General features: G+C 32.0%; 1 protein-coding gene across 1 annotated transcript in view; it reads right to left on the reverse strand.

The window, feature by feature from the left end:
• Nucleotides 1-14,959, reverse strand: part of LOC139513748 (calcitonin gene-related peptide type 1 receptor-like) — a 53,771-nt gene extending 38,812 nt beyond the window's left edge. The window contains exon 1 of the mRNA XM_071302527.1: nt 14,780-14,959. The gene's annotated coding sequence lies outside the window, so the exon portion shown is untranslated. The remainder of the gene's footprint in view (nt 1-14,779) is intronic.
• Nucleotides 14,960-17,707: the final 2,748 nt, after the last annotated feature.

The following is a 17,707-nucleotide window of genomic DNA, read 5'->3' on the forward strand; positions in this document are numbered from 1 at the left end:
TCAACAATAATACAGCGCTAAAGGTAAATAATTATCTATTTTAACATAACAACTAATTTCAACAGTAAACAATAACAAAATATTGTCCAATTTGAAACAGGAGTGTACGAGTTGTCCTACGCTTCAGACTCGACATTCACTAAACATGCATGCTGAAATTGACATGGTTGTTTTTTTTTACACATTCATACACATTCAAGTTTTGAAATCGATAGTTGTCATCGTAGAAAAGACTGCTGTTCATGTGTGTATGTTATCAGAACATTAATGTGATTCTTATTGCTTTAAAGAAATTTTTGAAAACAAACAGAACGTATAAAAGAAATCGTTAGTTCGTAACTAATACGTAATTGGAATGCGACTGCAATATATATTCTGAGGTCACGCAGGTTAAAATGTTAAACAATACTCAGTCCGGCAGTGGGTGGAGCTTTAAAGCGATATCTGTATAATATACAGATTTATACTGCACTCGTTCTATTTGAGCAGTCAAAATTCGTTGACTGTATATGCTATGCCATATACAGTCACTGACCTGATATCACTTTTCCTCATGAATATTTAAATAGAAATTGTCGAAATTATATTTAATTATTCATACGACCTCTTCAACCTGTTCTTGTTTCCAATGTAAACAATGATGTGTTTAACGACTCAAACTTGTTTCTTTTGCAATTTTTGGGTAAACATATTTTACTTATTAATATTTTTTTGTTTGCAACCTATAATTCATTATGTTTTATGCTTATTGCTGATATTTTAGTCTGCAACGAATTCGTTCATCATTGATTGCGGTAATGATGTACATTTCATCGTGTTTTATATTTCTCCGTCTGTGTGATATGAGGCCTTTTTAAAGGGGGATTTTTCCCAATATTTAAATAAAAAAAATAACAATAACACAATAAACAAAAATTGAAAATGTTTTTTCTAGATTGCAGTATAAAGACAATAATAGTGCATTGACTTGCCATATCAACGATATAAGGATTCGGCCCGAAACGGGGAAAATGCGAGGCACAGCCTCGCATTTCCCCGTTTCTAAGCCGAATCCTTATATCGTTGATATGTCAAGTCAATGCACTATTATTGTCTATATAGCATAGCAATATTTGTAGGGCTATATCTTTGTAGAAGAACACCCAATTGCAGGATAAATACATATATACACGTGTTTACATTTGGGAGAAAATTATGACATGCCGTTTTAATTTTGATTATTGTCAGTACACATAGACAATACATAAAATTACAAAGAGAAGAGATTTGCTTTTGCGTAGCATTTGTTTGTTAATATTTTATTGATAAGTAAAGAACTTGTAATTTACAACTGCAAGTGCACCTACAATACAATAAAGAACTATTTACAAATATGTTATGCGTTATTAAATCAGATAAGTAATGTATAAAGAAGCAAGACTAAAGGATCAAAGACTCTTCGTAGATAAAATCGAAAGTTGTAACAAAATTTAAATATTTGATAATTCAAAAAATATTAACAAAAATAATGTTATCAATAACTAATCAACTCATCAAACAGCTGATTGAAACATTTTACATACTTTAAATTCGATATTGCTTATATTTAACTTCCTACCATACGAAATTGTTTTGGTTTAATAAACTTAAAAATCGAGAAAAGTTTGTAATAAAAAGTAGATGTTGTATGACTATCAAATAGACTTGTAACTATCAAACATATACCAGATTACGTGATCGTTAACTATAGGTCAACGTACGACACAATGAGCAAAATCCATACCGAATAGTAAACTATGTAAGACCCCTTCGTGGCAAAATATGAAATAATCAACACATGGAAAAAACGGCCCGATCTAGGGTTAACCAATAAACGAGAAACATATAAAATACTTTCAGAGCAACAATACACCAATTTATGACCAGAATTTTGAAATATTCAGTAAAGAAAAATAAAGATGTGACAAATTTCAGTAGGTTAATCACCTAGTGTATAACAAACGTGAATGTAGTGTAGTTGCATGGTCTTAATTAGCCAAGTCTTATAATGTAATGAATACTGTGGATTCATTATTATTCGTTGGATACCAATTTTCGTGGGTTTCGTGGGGACAGGTGAACCACGAATTCAAATGTTAAACGAATAGCACTTTTTCAATAGGCTTTGAATACAGAGATTGGCAAAACCACGAAATAAAATTTCCTCGAATATGCAAGTTTTCAGCAATCCACGAAAATTGATACCCACGAAAATAAATGAATTCACAGTACACTTGAAAAGTCCCCATTAAAGATCCAGAATAAGCATGACAATACTTAAATATTTCTTTTAGTCCCTAATCAATTTGCAAAATCAATAGCTCAAACAAATTAAACGAATGTATAACAACTGTCAAATTCCTGACTTTATACATTTTTATATGTAGAAAATGGTGGATTAAACCTGGTTTTAAAGCTAGCTAAACCTTTCACTTGTATGACAGTCGCTTCAAGTTCCATTATATTGACATCGATGTGTGAAAAAAAACAAACAAACATAACAGGTTGAAAAGGTCAGCAATAGGGGTACAGCAGTCACCATTTTGTTATAAGCTTATTATCTCTATAAAAACTTACAAATATGTAACAAAGAAGCACAAATAGTCATATAGACAAAGCACAATAGCAAAATTAAAGACAAGTATACAAAATTTTACAATAAAACAATAAAACAATGACGGAGCGTATAAGTACAGAGCCACGTCATATGTATTTAAGAAACACAACAAAAGTTATATAGACAAGCACATTAATTCCAGTACCAAGTCAGGAATATGACAGTTTGATGTGTTTGAGTTATTTTGATTTTTCCATTTGATTTAGGACCTTCCGTTTTGAATTTTCATCGGAGTTCGGTATTTTTTATAACTTTACTTTTTATCATTATGTTGTTATAATTGTGTTCCATTCAATTGATGGTCTTTATGACTCATTATATTTACTTCCTTAATTGAGAAATGTAATGGATTCAGATTCAATGTTCAGTGCATTAATTTTGTGGGAAAACTTAGTACACATTATAAAATTTTGTGATTAATGATGCTTGAAAATGCAGCTTAATGAAAATAATTCTGCACAGAAACCAATAAATACTACTTTTAATTTAAGGTACTTTATTATATAACTTACAATAGTTCCTTAAATATAGTTATCTCTTTCATAAACTGTCAAATCATTACCAAAATCACAATATTATATAGAAACTGACAAACCATTACACAAATCAAAATATTATATATAAACTGATTAATGGTCCTTGAAGTTTAGTTATACTATGACAAAATGCCTCAATAATAGGAAAATCATTAAAGCAGAAATGACAATTTTTATGATTTGAAAAATATTATTTGATAAAATCATTGTGTCCTGGTGGTGAGTTATTAAAACGCCAGTTGTTATTGATATTTCTGATTTTAATGGAAAAAAAGTCTTCCGTTCTAATGTTTGATGGTATACACAAACGAAACATAAGAGCAAAACATAAGAGATATTCTTCACGGTGTTGTTTAAGAAAGATTGCCAAACGCTTAGGGCAAGGACGAGAATTTGGTAACTCTAACCTGTATCAACATAAAAAAGACTACATACTTGCATAATCTTTCTACCGGGCATCATTCCATTGGATTTAGTTTCTTCATCTAGAAACTATCTCGATCCTCCCACAGGGCACCATACCAGAGGATGTTGTTTTTTCATCAAGATTTTTTTCTCGATCTTCACGATGGGCGTCATTCCAGTGGATGTAGTTCCTTCTTTTATAGTCTTTTCTAAATCATACCGCTATGCATTATTCCAGCAAATGATGTAGTTCTTTCCTCAGAAATCATTCCTGATCCTCCCGCTGATTATCATACCAGCGGATGAGAGGTATTCAGAATCTATCTCGATCCTCCCACAGGATATCTTACAGTGGATGTAGTTCCTTCGTTCAAAATCGTTTCCAATCATACGGCTGGATATCCTTCCAGTGGAAGTAGTTCTTACAACTAGAATATTTTCTCAAACATCACGCTAGGCAACATTCCAGTGGATGTAGTTGCTTTATCCATAATTTCTATCGATCCTCTCACAGGATGTTATTTCAGTAGATGTAGTTCCTTCAACCAAAATCTTTTATCGATCATCCCGCTGGGCATCTTTCCTGTGGGTGTAGTTCCTTCATTAACAATCTTTTATCGATCATCCCGCTGGGCATCTTTCCTGTGGATGTAGTTCCTTCATTAACAATCTTTTATCGATCATCCCGCTGGGCATCTTTCCTGTGGATGTAGTTCCTTCATTAACAATCTTTTATCGATCATCCCGCTAAGCATCATTCCTGTGGATGTAGTTCCTTCATTGACAATCTTTTATCGATCATCCAGCTGGGCATCTTTCCTGTGGATGTAGTTCCTTCATTAATAATCTTTTATCGATCATCCCGCTGGGCATCTTTCCTGTATATGTAGTTTCTTCATTAACAATCTTTTATCGATCATCCCGCTGGGCATCTTTCCTGTGGAAGTAGTTACTTCATTAACAATCATTTATCGATCATCCCGCTGGGCATCTCTCCTGTGGATGTAGTTCCTTCATTAATAATCTTTTATCGATCATCCCGCTGGGCATCTTTCCTGTGGATGTAGTTACTTCATTAACAATCATTTATCGATCATTCCGCTGGGCATCTTTCCTGTGGATGTGGTTCCTTCATTAACAATCTTTTATCGATCATCCCGCTAAGCATCTTTCCTGTGTATGTAGTTCCTTCATTGACAATATTTTATCGATCATCCAGCTGGGCATCTTTCCTGTGGATGTAGTTCCTTCATTAATAATCTTTTATCGATCATCCCGCTGGGCATCTTTCCTGTATATGTAGTTCCTTCATTAACAATCTTTTATCGATCATCCCGCTGGGCATCTTTCCTGTGGATGTAGTTACTTCATTAACAATCATTTATCGATCATCCCGCTGGGCATCTTTCCTGTGGATGTAGTTCCTTCATTAATAATCTTTTATCGATCATCCCGCTGGGCATCTTTCCTGTATATGTAGTTCCTTCATTAACAATCTTTTATCGATCATCCCGCTGGACATCTTTCCTGTGTATGTAGTTCCTTCATTAACAATCTTTTATCGATTATCCCGCTGGGCATCTTTCCTGTGGATGTAGTTCCTTCGTTAACAATCTTATATTGGTCATCCCTCTGGGCATCTGATCTGTGGTTGTTTTTCCTTCTTTGTCAATCTTTTATCGATTACCCGCTGGGTATCTTTTTTGTGTATTTTTCATGCTTTCAGTAGATAAAATTTCTTTATCACCAATATCTCTCGGTCTTCACGATGGGCATCATTCCAGTGGATGTACATATGCAGTTTCGTCTTTTATAGTCTTTTCTCAATCATACCGCTCTCGATCTTCCCGCTGGGTATCATTCTGATGAAAGTTACAGTTACCGAAAATAGTGTCGTCCTACACTCTAATATCGGTTGATGTATATCATAAAATACAGCATAAAGAAAGTACGGAACAGACCTGATGCAATACATAGAACATCCAACGCAAATTTGAATATTGTAGTAAAAGCTTTAAATCACAAATTTGGGAATCCATATATAAAATTAACGCAGTTATTAAACAATTTCAACTAATAAGAATCTGATCAAAATACGTATCATGTGTCCAATGTTTGCCTTGTTATCATGTGTCCAATGTTTGCCTTGTTATCATGTGTCCAATGTTTGCCTTGTTATCATGTGTCCAATGTTTGCCTTGTTATCATGTGTCCAATGTTTGCCTTGCTATCATGTGTCCAATGTTTGCCTTGTTATCATGTGTCCAATGTTTGCCTTGTTATCATGTGTCCAATGTTTGCCTTGTTATCATGTGTCCAATGTTTGCCTTGTTATCATGTGTCCCATGTTTGTCTTGCTATCATGTGTCCAATGTTTGCCTTGTAAGCAAAGGATCGGTATTTTAATCAGATTGAGTACATTAATTATAAACTTTATTAATTGTTTTCAAATCCGACAATAAAATGCCAGGACTCTTTACCCTTCTAGATACTATTACTAGATATGTAGTCAGTGGGTTTTCTTGGTTTTGTGGAACACAAACAAAAACACTGCTCAGGTTTGGGATTTTTTTATTTTTTACGATATGGCAATAATGTGTAACAAAAGACCCTGTAATGAAATATAAAATTATAAACAACGGTTCAAGAATAAAAGCATGAGTACAATGAACCCTCAATGAATTTCCAATTAAAATAAATTATACAATTTCTTAATCTTTCCTCTTATTTCGTTATTCTAACAAAATATTATAATGTTATCTAATTTAATTGAATCGCTTATTGATTTTATAAACTTTTCAATTATATAATAATGTCTTGGAAATTTATAGAATTACATGCAAAACTAGATTCTACACGAAGCAAACTAAATATCTTACAATAGTGTATTGTTTCGTTTGGTTATTGTCGTATTTACATTTACCCAACGCTTTTTTCATACATCTTTGTAATTAAACTTGAAAAGCTTTCCTACAAATTACGCCTTTTATTAACAGAGAAATATAATTTAAAAGCTAAGCAACTGGTATTAAATTAGATGGTAAGACGAACAAATTGGATCAGCTCCACAATAACTAACCGAAAAATTATATAATGCTATAATTCTAAAGTTCTTTTGCATAACGTTTACATATATCTTAATGTTATTTTCGATTTATTTCACATCGAGGAACAAATTATATCCTCATCAAGAATGCATCACGAGTTTATTATGATGTTATACAGATCATCTACTTACGACAGAACAATACATACAACTTAATTACCTCTTAATAATACATCTCATAATCTAGATCTTCATTTTCTACATAGAGACAAAACAGCATGGTTCAGACGTGTATTAGAGTTGTATCACTGGAAGTAAACACAATCACATTCGATCAGCGGTACTAATTAATAGTTATCCCACGAGGACACGGTGTGTCAGTATAAGATAACCCTGATGACCGGAGGGTGATCTAACACTGACACACCTAGTCCGAGTGGGATAACTATTTAACATCCCAGTTGTTTTAGATTAGACGAAAAACAATTTACAATTCATAAAATCTAGTTTAGAACGCCACACAACCATTATAATATACTTTATATATTACTGTATAATGTATTATACCCTTTATGACCCCGAAGACGATGAGTAGATATAAAACAATGTCAACTCGCCCCACTGGCCAATCGGCCGACACTATATCGTCACTTTATAAAAGAATCTTGTTTACCGACTAGACCACCTTTTGAAAAAGTGTAAAATTTCGAATTAAACAATCAATCTGACAACTTACTTATTAACGAAAAGGGTTTAAACCCCACTGTATAAAGGTCTACCAACTCGCCTCATTTATAAAAATATCTTGCTTCCTTTAAGTATGTTAAATTACTGAGAGTTGGTATCCAGTCGTCCTGGTGTAATGGTATGTGTCGTGGGTTCATAGTCTAAAGGTCTTTAGTTCGACTTCCAGCATATACACTGGATTTTTTTCTACGTACATTTGAATAGTCTTTTCCGTATAATAAAGGAAAGCATGCAATACAAAGAAACTCCATCTGGTAGGCTCATTTAAATTTATATTTACTGAGATGTTTTAACCTCGAAGCCTAGCCTAATTATACGTATGACACCAGGAACACGCAATCTTAGGAAAACAGAGGCGAACGCTCCAAATGGACATTCAAAACTCAAACTGAAGTCATGCTAAAAATGAAAAACGAATAGTCCGGAAGATTTGGTGCCATAATATCATGCTTGTCCAATACGGATATAATATTAAAAAGACAATCATATTAGTTAATGAAATTATTGCTTACAAAAGAAAGAAGTTGTCCTAGACCTTAGAGAAATACGAATATAAAAGAAAAAAACCCAAACAATTTTCGATTAGAGCGATCTGTATAGTGTAACCAATTGATAGGAAAATTTTCACCATGAAAGTAATTATATCGAGCACAGGTTAAAAACAATGAATACAATGATAATAAGCAAATTCTCTAAAAACAATTATCGTTTGTTAAATCAGCTTTTACCAATTTTTCTAAAATCTAAATGAAAGTAGAGAAAAGATATTTTGTTTAGAAAATTAGAATATAACCGTTCTTTTTTTTTCTTTTCTATTACAAAATCATATACATTTTATAGGTCTCTGTGTTGTTATTGTCATGCAACTAATGAAATTTAGTTTGAACAAGTAATCAATAATTGTCATTTAACACCAAGAAACTGCATTTTTCAACCCATACAAATCTCCGATTATTAATGTCAAATTCACTCCTCTGTATCTCACAAGAAACCATACTGATAAAGTCCTCATTCAATCATTTAGCATATTTCGTTAAAACACATTTACTTGCAATTCCAATGTTTTTAACAATTAAAACAGAATGTTGATTGATTTCAGTTTCAATTTCAAAGGAAACGTTTATCCATTTTTCTTCTTCGTTTCATTTAATCGCCTGTAATGACGAATTGACATGGAAATAAATTGACATCGAAATATTTATGCCTAGAGCAGCAGCACTGTAATACAACTTACAAGACAAAGAGAAAGAACTTCTACTGTTTTCCAAACTTTCAACCTTATCTAACTTGTTCCGTGTCGACTAATATGTATTAAACACTAGGGAAATTGTGTGTCACGCAGGTCGTATTTGAGTTATTACGCAGGTTTTATTTCATTGATTTCTATATTTACTATTACGAGACAGAAAAGATTTATTTTGCACATTGTGTTAGCACTTATATCAAACAGTAATTTAATAATGTCCCAATGATTTAATTAAGTACAAAGATTTTTCAAAGTCTGACAACTAAATTGTTATTTGATTAATAGAAAAACTCAATGGAATAAATATATTCATCGGGAGGTCAAAATGTACTCTTGAGTAAACCATAAATTACCATGAGGGCATGAAGATCTAGTGCAAATGTACCCGAATCAAAATTCTGCACATAATCAACTAGTGATAAAATTATGGAAATGAAAAGGAAAACCCGTTGTATCATCTACTACTGATAATATTTTATTATTTTCATATGCACATTAATTGTTAAAACAAACATCCTTTGATTTATGATATACAAAAATGCCCTCCTTGCAACAGACCACAATTAAATTCTCTATTAGTTCTTTATAACGTTTTGTTTCATTAACAAAAATGCACGGAATCTTTTTGTCAAATTTTGTGTATGTGTAAAGTACAGTTCTAGTCCAAACATGCGTCCGTCATTCAGAAAGATTGATCTGCTGTATTTTTCAAATTTAGCCAATACACATCCATACCCCTATGGACAAGTCAATAGATGTTCCGAAAACTGTAAATATCACCTTTTTGCACCTGGCCTAATCACTCTTTCCATATCAAAATCAGTTAAAATAAAACACCCAAAAATTTATTTCAGCTCTCTTCATTCATTTCCACCCCAGGAAAACTAAGAAATGTATGAGAAAGAGAAAAAAAAATACACTATAATTAAAGGGAACTATATTCGTGGAAAACGAAAAGCGGGATTATAAATTGTGGTCTTAAGGCCTACTATTCTCATAAATATTGTTTCTTTAAAGCAATATGGTGACAGATATCTGTTTCTACTTGTCATTTATTTTGGTCGACTTATCATAAGTTGAATAAGTTGAATTTTCAGTAGATTACGTATACTTGTCAGGTTAAACAATGAAACTGTTCTGTAGAAAATAAAAATATCTTAAGTGTGTAAGCCCATTTCATGACAAATGTAAAAACAATAAAATTGAGAATGGGAATGGGGAATGTGTCAAAGAGACAACAACCCGACCAAATAAAAAACAACAGCAGAGGGTCACCAACAGGTCTTCAATGTAGCGAGAAATTCCCGCACCCGGAGGCGTCCTTCAGCTGGCCCCTAAACAAATATATACTAGTCCAGTGATAATGAACGCGATACTAATTTCCAAATTGTACACAAGAAACTAAAATTAAAATAATACAAGACTAACAAAGGCCAGAGGCTCCTGACTTGGGACAGGCGCAAAAATGCGGCGGGGTTAAACATGTTTGTGAGGTCTCAACCCTCCCCCTATACCTCTAACCAATGTAGAAAAGTAAACGCATAACAATACGCACATTAAAATTCAGTTCAAGAGAAGTCCGAGTCTGATGTCAGAAGATGTAACCAAAAAAAATAAACAAAATGACAATAATACATAAATAACAACAGACTACTAGCAGTTAACTGACATGCCAGCTCCAGACTTCAATTAAACTGACTGAAAGATTATGATTTCATCATATGAACATCAGGCACAATCCTTCCCGTTAGGGGTTTAGTATCATACCATCATAACATATATGAGAAGAACATAACCCGTGTCATGCCAACAACTGTTTTTAGAATAAATGTGTTTAGTTCCGATGCAAAGACCTTATCAGTGACTCAATATTAACGCCAAAATAAGCAATCTTTAATGACTTGACAACAGTATCGTAATTATATCCCTTCTTAATAAGTCTATTCAAAGGTTTTGTAAGTTTCTGAGACTTATATGTCTGACAAAGTAACAAGTAGAATTCATAAATTGAAATGTAGACTTTAATAACTGACAAGTCGGCTCATTTGTACCAATATTTGTTTCTTAAAATGTCCTGCTCCAGAATATGGCAGTTGTTATCAAATAGTTCGTTTCTATGTATGTTGGTGTTTGTTTGTATTGCACTTCAGTGATCCTGTTGTTCCCTTATGCTCCTCTTTTGTTGATGTGTTTCTCACGGGTATAGTTTGTCACCCGGAATTGTCTTCCCTCAATCTATTTATGACTTTTGAACACCGGTATACTACAAATGTACTGTTACCTTTATCTGTATACAATATGTGTATATTTTCGGGAAATGTATCATGTATTTGTATGAGCTTTAGACACAAAACAAAAAGTAAGAATCGCAGAGTTTTTCTCATGTTTCGTATCTAGTACAAATAAATTTTATCCTGCAGTTTAAACCCAACACTTGATATTTTAGTTGTTAAATTCCAAACCATTGCCTCTAAATATTAAAAAAAAAACCCGAATACGTTTAAACGCGGACCGCGAAGAAGACTTAAAAATGAACAATTATGCAACCAGAAAAACTCCACATTACCGCTTGCTCAACATGGAAGTTGGATAACATGATATTTTAATATAGCAAATCATTTTTTGCGTACCTGTTATTTGTACAATAGTTAGGTGATTGCAGGATAAATTTATATATTTAATAACACTTTTAAACTAAGTGACAAGTAGGGACAGACATATGCCACCATACTATTAGTATATTGCAGTCGTTTCTCTATGTTCTTTGCATTTCTTTCAAATGTCTTGCATTTTATGCAAAACTTTAAAATATCCTCACTTTTAATTATTTCATCTACATTTTTAGATATCAACCAAGGCTTTATCCATAAAAAGGTTTTTTTTCAACAAGCTGTCTTATAGTATTATTATAATACAGATAAACTATCTGTTTGGAAAGAAATTGGCTCATAACTATAGTTTACCTCAAATAAAATCTAAAAATTGTCAATTTATTTATCAATAGAACTTAAAAGACATAATACATTGAGAATGTGTCAAAGAGACAACCACCCGATCACAGAGACGACAACAGCCGAATACTACCAAAGGGCCTTCAACGAAGCGAGAAAATCCCGTACCCGGAGGTGGTCCTCAGCTGGCCCCTAAAACATTTGTGTACTAGTTCCATAAAAATGGACGTCATACAAAACTCCAAAACATTTTAATGAATTAAAACTAAAAAACACACAAGACTAACAAAAGTCACAGGCTTTAGACGTGAGGCAGGCGCAAAAATGTGGCGGGATTAAATATGTTTTATTAGATCTCGACCCTCCCCCTATGCATCTAGCCAATGTAGAATAAAAATCACGTAGCACAGTATAACTTAGTTAAAAAGAAGTCCGAGTCCGGTAAAAAATGAAACTAAGCAAAATGGCAATGATACATACATTAACAAAAGACCAGTAGCAGTTACTGAAGAAGGACTATATTTGCAATTTCAAAAACCTAAATAATGACCTCCTCCATTAGACAAACATGATTTTTTCCCAACTAAACTTAAAGGTTTTGAAAGTGAAGCACTAGTGTTGGATGTTATCTAATTTCTGTTATCCTTAATTATGCATCTTCTAGGTTTGGGACACACTACATAATGATAAATGGGACGCAGAGACCTGTATAAATGAAAATAACACGTCATACATTTTATGTGTCTGACATGCTTTTATAAATTTAACTTCATCGAGAACGCTAACAACCGAGTATTTGAAAACCAAGAATTAATAATTACCGAAACAATTGAAGAGCTAAAATAACAAACAAAAAAGACATAAAAAGTATCTAAATCCGTCTAACGTCAACTTTAATTACTTAAAATTTAAAATTTTTTAATGAACATTTTGATAATGATCAATTAGCAAAATACTTGGATATAAATAATTCAAATGTATTTTACAGGTCAAATTTATCTAGGTTTGTAACAATGCATGTTGTATTGCGAAATATAGTTGCATTTACTTCAAAGAGTCTCAACAAAAATGTTTCCTGATTCCGTAAGTTTCCAGTTTCAAGACAACCTCTCGGTCCTTTAAAATGAAATAACATTTCGAGAAGAAAGTACCATGGTACAACATAAGATAAATATTACTGATATTATTGTGAAATAACTTCTAAAAAATAAATGTATCTATAAGCCACCGGACATCAGTTCATTATTAAAACATTAGTTCCTATAACTATGCTAGATCTTAATAAAGAAAGCTTCACGATATATCGACGTTTCTCAGCACGAAATTAGGTCATTAGATCTTAATTCGTTTGCTATTTGCTAAATCCTCCATCGTCAATGTAGATAAATGTTTTCACCATGTGAACAATAATTACAAATATTTAAAAGATTAAATGTAATTCTAAATTCTACACAGTATATTTCAACCAATATTATACTTTCACTGTTTTTTTCTAAATATATAGTAATAAAAGTCTCTAAACTTCTAAACTAAAATAAACCATTCGGTCATAGTAAACTCATTATTAATTTGAGATGAAAGCGAAGAAAAGCAGTAAATTTCTTTTTCTTTCTACATTTCCCCCTGAACGGATTATATTCTCTACCGAAGAGTAGGCGATGACGAAGGGAAGATCAAGTGTAAAATAATACGCTCTATATACATGAAGGTAGCACAATATAACTAGATAGTTCCAGAAGAAATAGAGCAAATAGCTAAAACTCAAAACATAAAAAAAAAAAAAAAATAGTCTACGCGAATATAAGAGGATTACCACTTCATACATTTTTACAGTTAAAACAAATATTTGCAAGAAACTTTTCAAATAAGTTTTGTAAGAATATACAAGTTCAAGTAAAGTTTTGCTTAATTGCTTTAATGGGTCACTTTCGTATTTATTTTTCTACAACACTTTTAAAATTGTGTTGAGTTTAAGCAATGTCAAGGAATCTAATTGGAACCAAAAGATTAACGAGACAGTTAACTTGAATAAGAAAGAAAAAAAACCTTAAAAATCATCCATAGAAATCGTCTTTTCATTAATATATCTGTCACTTGTTCAGAAAAGACACGAACAGAGTCATTTAAACTGCTAGAGTTTTGTCAATAAGAATACAAAAATTAAAAAAGATTTTGAAATCAAAACTTTGCATGCACGTGGACATTCTCACTAAATCAATCTTAAGTATTTCAAAGTATGATAAATATGTTCAATTTAAATTAGAAAACAGAACAGATGATTTATACCGGGACCTCCGTACTTTAGAAGGGATAATAAATTGTCTTACAGTAAACAACATATAGCTTTGGTCGTCCGATTTGTCATCTTCTGTTACAAAACCGTAATGTATAAAAATAAAAATGTTCAAAACATCAATTTGATTCTTAACTATAGATTACTTCTGGTGTTTGGTTTTTCATAAATGTAGTAAGTTTTACATGTTTCATTTTAAGGAAGCTTTAAATTTTTAAGTTAACATTTTTTTTCACAATTTATAAGATTTCGACGTTGCAGGAAGAAAATAAAGAACTGCGAGTTGTCTTGGAAAATAATGTTTCATGCAGTTCTATACGGAAGCAATACAACTGTAATGAAATAGATCCATTTTCTTTGCAGAGAGATTAAACGAAATATTGAGTGATATGAAAAATTAAAGAACGTAAAAAGTAAAATAGCATAAATATCGAACTCCGAGGAAAATTCCAAACAAAAATTCTCTGCTCAAATGGCAAAATCAAAAGTACCAAACACATACAGCTAGTTGTGAGTGATTATTATATTCCTTACTTGGTACAGGCATATTATGCATTCATCCAGTGTCGTGTGATTAAAAATTTTCAAGTGCTTAAGATGGATATTTGTTTTAACAGTTTCAGAAAGTGTGCTCGAGTGATAGCTTCCTTTTTTGTTTTAGGATTTCAATCTAATTGAATTTGATCCCATATACCAATTTGAAATATACATAAAACAAAAACTAAAAAATAATCTTATATTGTAAAAAAGTTACATGTGGTGTGATCACCAATGAGAGTTTCACCAGAGTTCAAATGAAGGGTTACTAGTTTTTTTATGCAAGTTAAACCCAGTATATGTCAGAATAAATAAAGAGATAACATATACTTTTTGTTTTTCAACATTTTTTGTATGCTTACTAAAATTAACAAAGATAATACCTGTCGTCTTAGTGTAAGACCTGGTCCTGATGAAAAAATCCACTGAACAAATCAGAAAAAAACTGCATGACAATAACTTTAGCGTTATTCCACTAGATAATTTGAAGAATTAACAAATAATTACCAACTGAGACCGTTTTTTTTAGTGTGCAACTGGCATAGCAGCCAACAATACCTTTCGACGTTCTCTAAAATATAACGAAATCGTTGATAGACGCTTTAACTCGAAAATAAATACATTTTATATAAAAAGAACTTTGTGTTTACCGTGTGAAAACCAATCTTGAAGTGAAAATTGTAAGTATGTTATTTAACAGGTAAATGATTAGATTTCAACTGGTGTTTCAATCAGAAAATGCATAACAGATGTTTATAAACAATTGTGAAACAGTGAAGTAGAATAAATCTTGCAAGAATGTAAAAGTATTTCTCAGTAATTAATCATTTTTGTTAGAATACAAATTTCAATATGAGATTCACTCATCCTCTTGACTTATTCCTCTCAGAAGTAAAACGGATTCTTTTAAATTATTGCTGCGACCGTTAGACTTTGAAATTTTTAAGAAACTAAGGTTTCAACTCTCTCAGGCAAAGTTTGCTTTAGATGAATTTGGCTATGTATTTTAGGTATTTTTGACATATAGTTCTTCAACGGTTTCGGTACTTATACATCCTCGGATTACAAATGTTTGGCTTTGAGCGTTCCTGATAAAGGTATATCCAGAAAAGCGCTTCGGACACATTAAATTATTAAACGTGTTGTTTTCAATTTTTCAGGAACATATAAATACACAGTCGACGATCCGGTCGTGGTTGAGACGTTTAAAATACTACTTAATATGCTAAATGTGCAACGTATTCTGCACTTTCTAGAACCTCGCAATAACATTCCGCCCATTCATCCCAGTCGCCCTACTTTGTTAAAAAATACATTTGAATGTATTGTTATATTTCTGTAGGTCCTGCATATGCATTGATTAATCAGCAATAAAACAGTCATATATAAAAGCTGTACGACTCGAAAGTATTTTACCAAAAATGCTTCCGACAGCAACTGTAAACTAGAATGTGGCACTTTAACCGGTAATTGAAATAGACAAAATATCTGTTTAATTTAGGACATACATTGTGATTTACATAAAAAAAGTTATTGTAAATCATTGTAGATATATGTCTGGAACTACGACGACAATGATTGTAAATAACTGAATTATGGAACAGCAAGAAGATATTTTGTTCCCAGAAGACATAGTCAGACGTGCAAAGCTATTACAAAAACTAACAATTAAATTAGCTGTTAGGAAGTACTTTTCTTAAAGAATTAGCTGAGCGCTATAAATAAAAGCGTTTACACATTGCCGACATCTCGCTGCTTTTAAACTGGTGTCATTTCATATCATGTTAGAAAAATACATTCAAATTTCTCACTTACTGAAATGTTGATATAACTAACATAAAAATAATAGAAGCTCTAGGGAATAGCCCGAATCAGCATATGCAAACATTTATTTAACTTTTTAAACTTGCTACCTGCTGAGTTAATCTAAAATAAAGGTTAAAGATACACTAGAGATTAGCAAACTCATCAGTCGAAAACGAACTGACAATGCCACGGCAAAAAAAGGTGTAAATTCTAGTAACTAATCAACATGGGCGAAACAATAATTTTTTTTTGTTTCACATTTCCGTTAACCGAATTGATTTGATAATCAGAGAGCATGTTTAGATGAACTGCATATATAGTCTGCAATTTTAAATTGTTGCCTAAACATGATTTCTGATGTTCATGATACAATATATTGTTTTAAGGCTATTTTATCCCGTTTATTATATGAACGACTTTCATTTTACCTTTCTCAATTTATTACCATTATTATAGAGGAAGAGATAATTTTTTATTACCATTATTATAGAGGAAGAGAACGTTGCTTAAGGAGAGATAATACGCAGAGAAAACTTCTGATTCAGGAAGAACGATGAATTGACTATGAAATGATGCTAATTAGAAAAAGATAAACATATGTTCAATTGAAATCGTGATGAAATTTCCAGATATTATTTGTTACATGAACATATGTACCTATGCATATGCATGTATTAAGGCTACAGCTGACTCGTAGTGGTCAATCCAAGGAGTAATCTTTACATTGTATTATGTCTTGTCCATTCGTTTTTGATGAGTTTTTTATTTGAATTTGCGATGTGATTATGGACTCTCCGAATTGATTTTCCTCTAAGTTCAGTATTTTTGTGATTTTACTTTTTTTTTTATGTGTTTTCATGTTGTAAACCATTATATAGTTCCATCAGGTAGTGTCGTACAGATGAAATTAGAACGTTAAGGTATTGTTTTTTGGTCATTGCGGAAAGGGGAATTTCATAGGTCCACAAAGTCTAAGGTAAAATATGTTTCACATCCTCCAAATTTCCGTATTATTTCATATAAATAAACTCATCATAGATACTAGGACTGCAATTTTGTATTTCACGCGCGTTTCGTCTACAAAAGACTCAGCAGTGACCCCCGAATCAAACAAGGAAAAATAAAGTACAAAGTTGAAGCATTATGAACAAAAGATTCCTAAAAAGTGTCAATGTTCCTGTATAGCTAGAGGTTCTTGTGTGCAGAAATTCATACTTGTCTTAAAACAGTGATTTCAATGAAAAAAATATTTTATTTCATAATTATGGCAAGAAATTGCAGACATCTCAGAAAAAACATCTTTCAATTTGGACCTACGACAATATTTGACCCGCCATTACGTCCTTACTTTTCAACGATACGTCAAAAACTTTATGGGGACTACAAGTTTATTTCTATGATGAATTTTGGGTGTGAATACTTAGGTAAACTAAATATTATTTATATTATTTTAACTACAACACATATGACATTTTCACTGATCTTTCATATAAAAGAATTATATC

Source organism: Mytilus edulis, chromosome 2 (assembly GCF_963676685.1).
Source record: "Mytilus edulis chromosome 2, xbMytEdul2.2, whole genome shotgun sequence".
In the NCBI taxonomy this organism is placed as follows: Eukaryota; Metazoa; Mollusca; class Bivalvia; order Mytilida; family Mytilidae; genus Mytilus; species Mytilus edulis.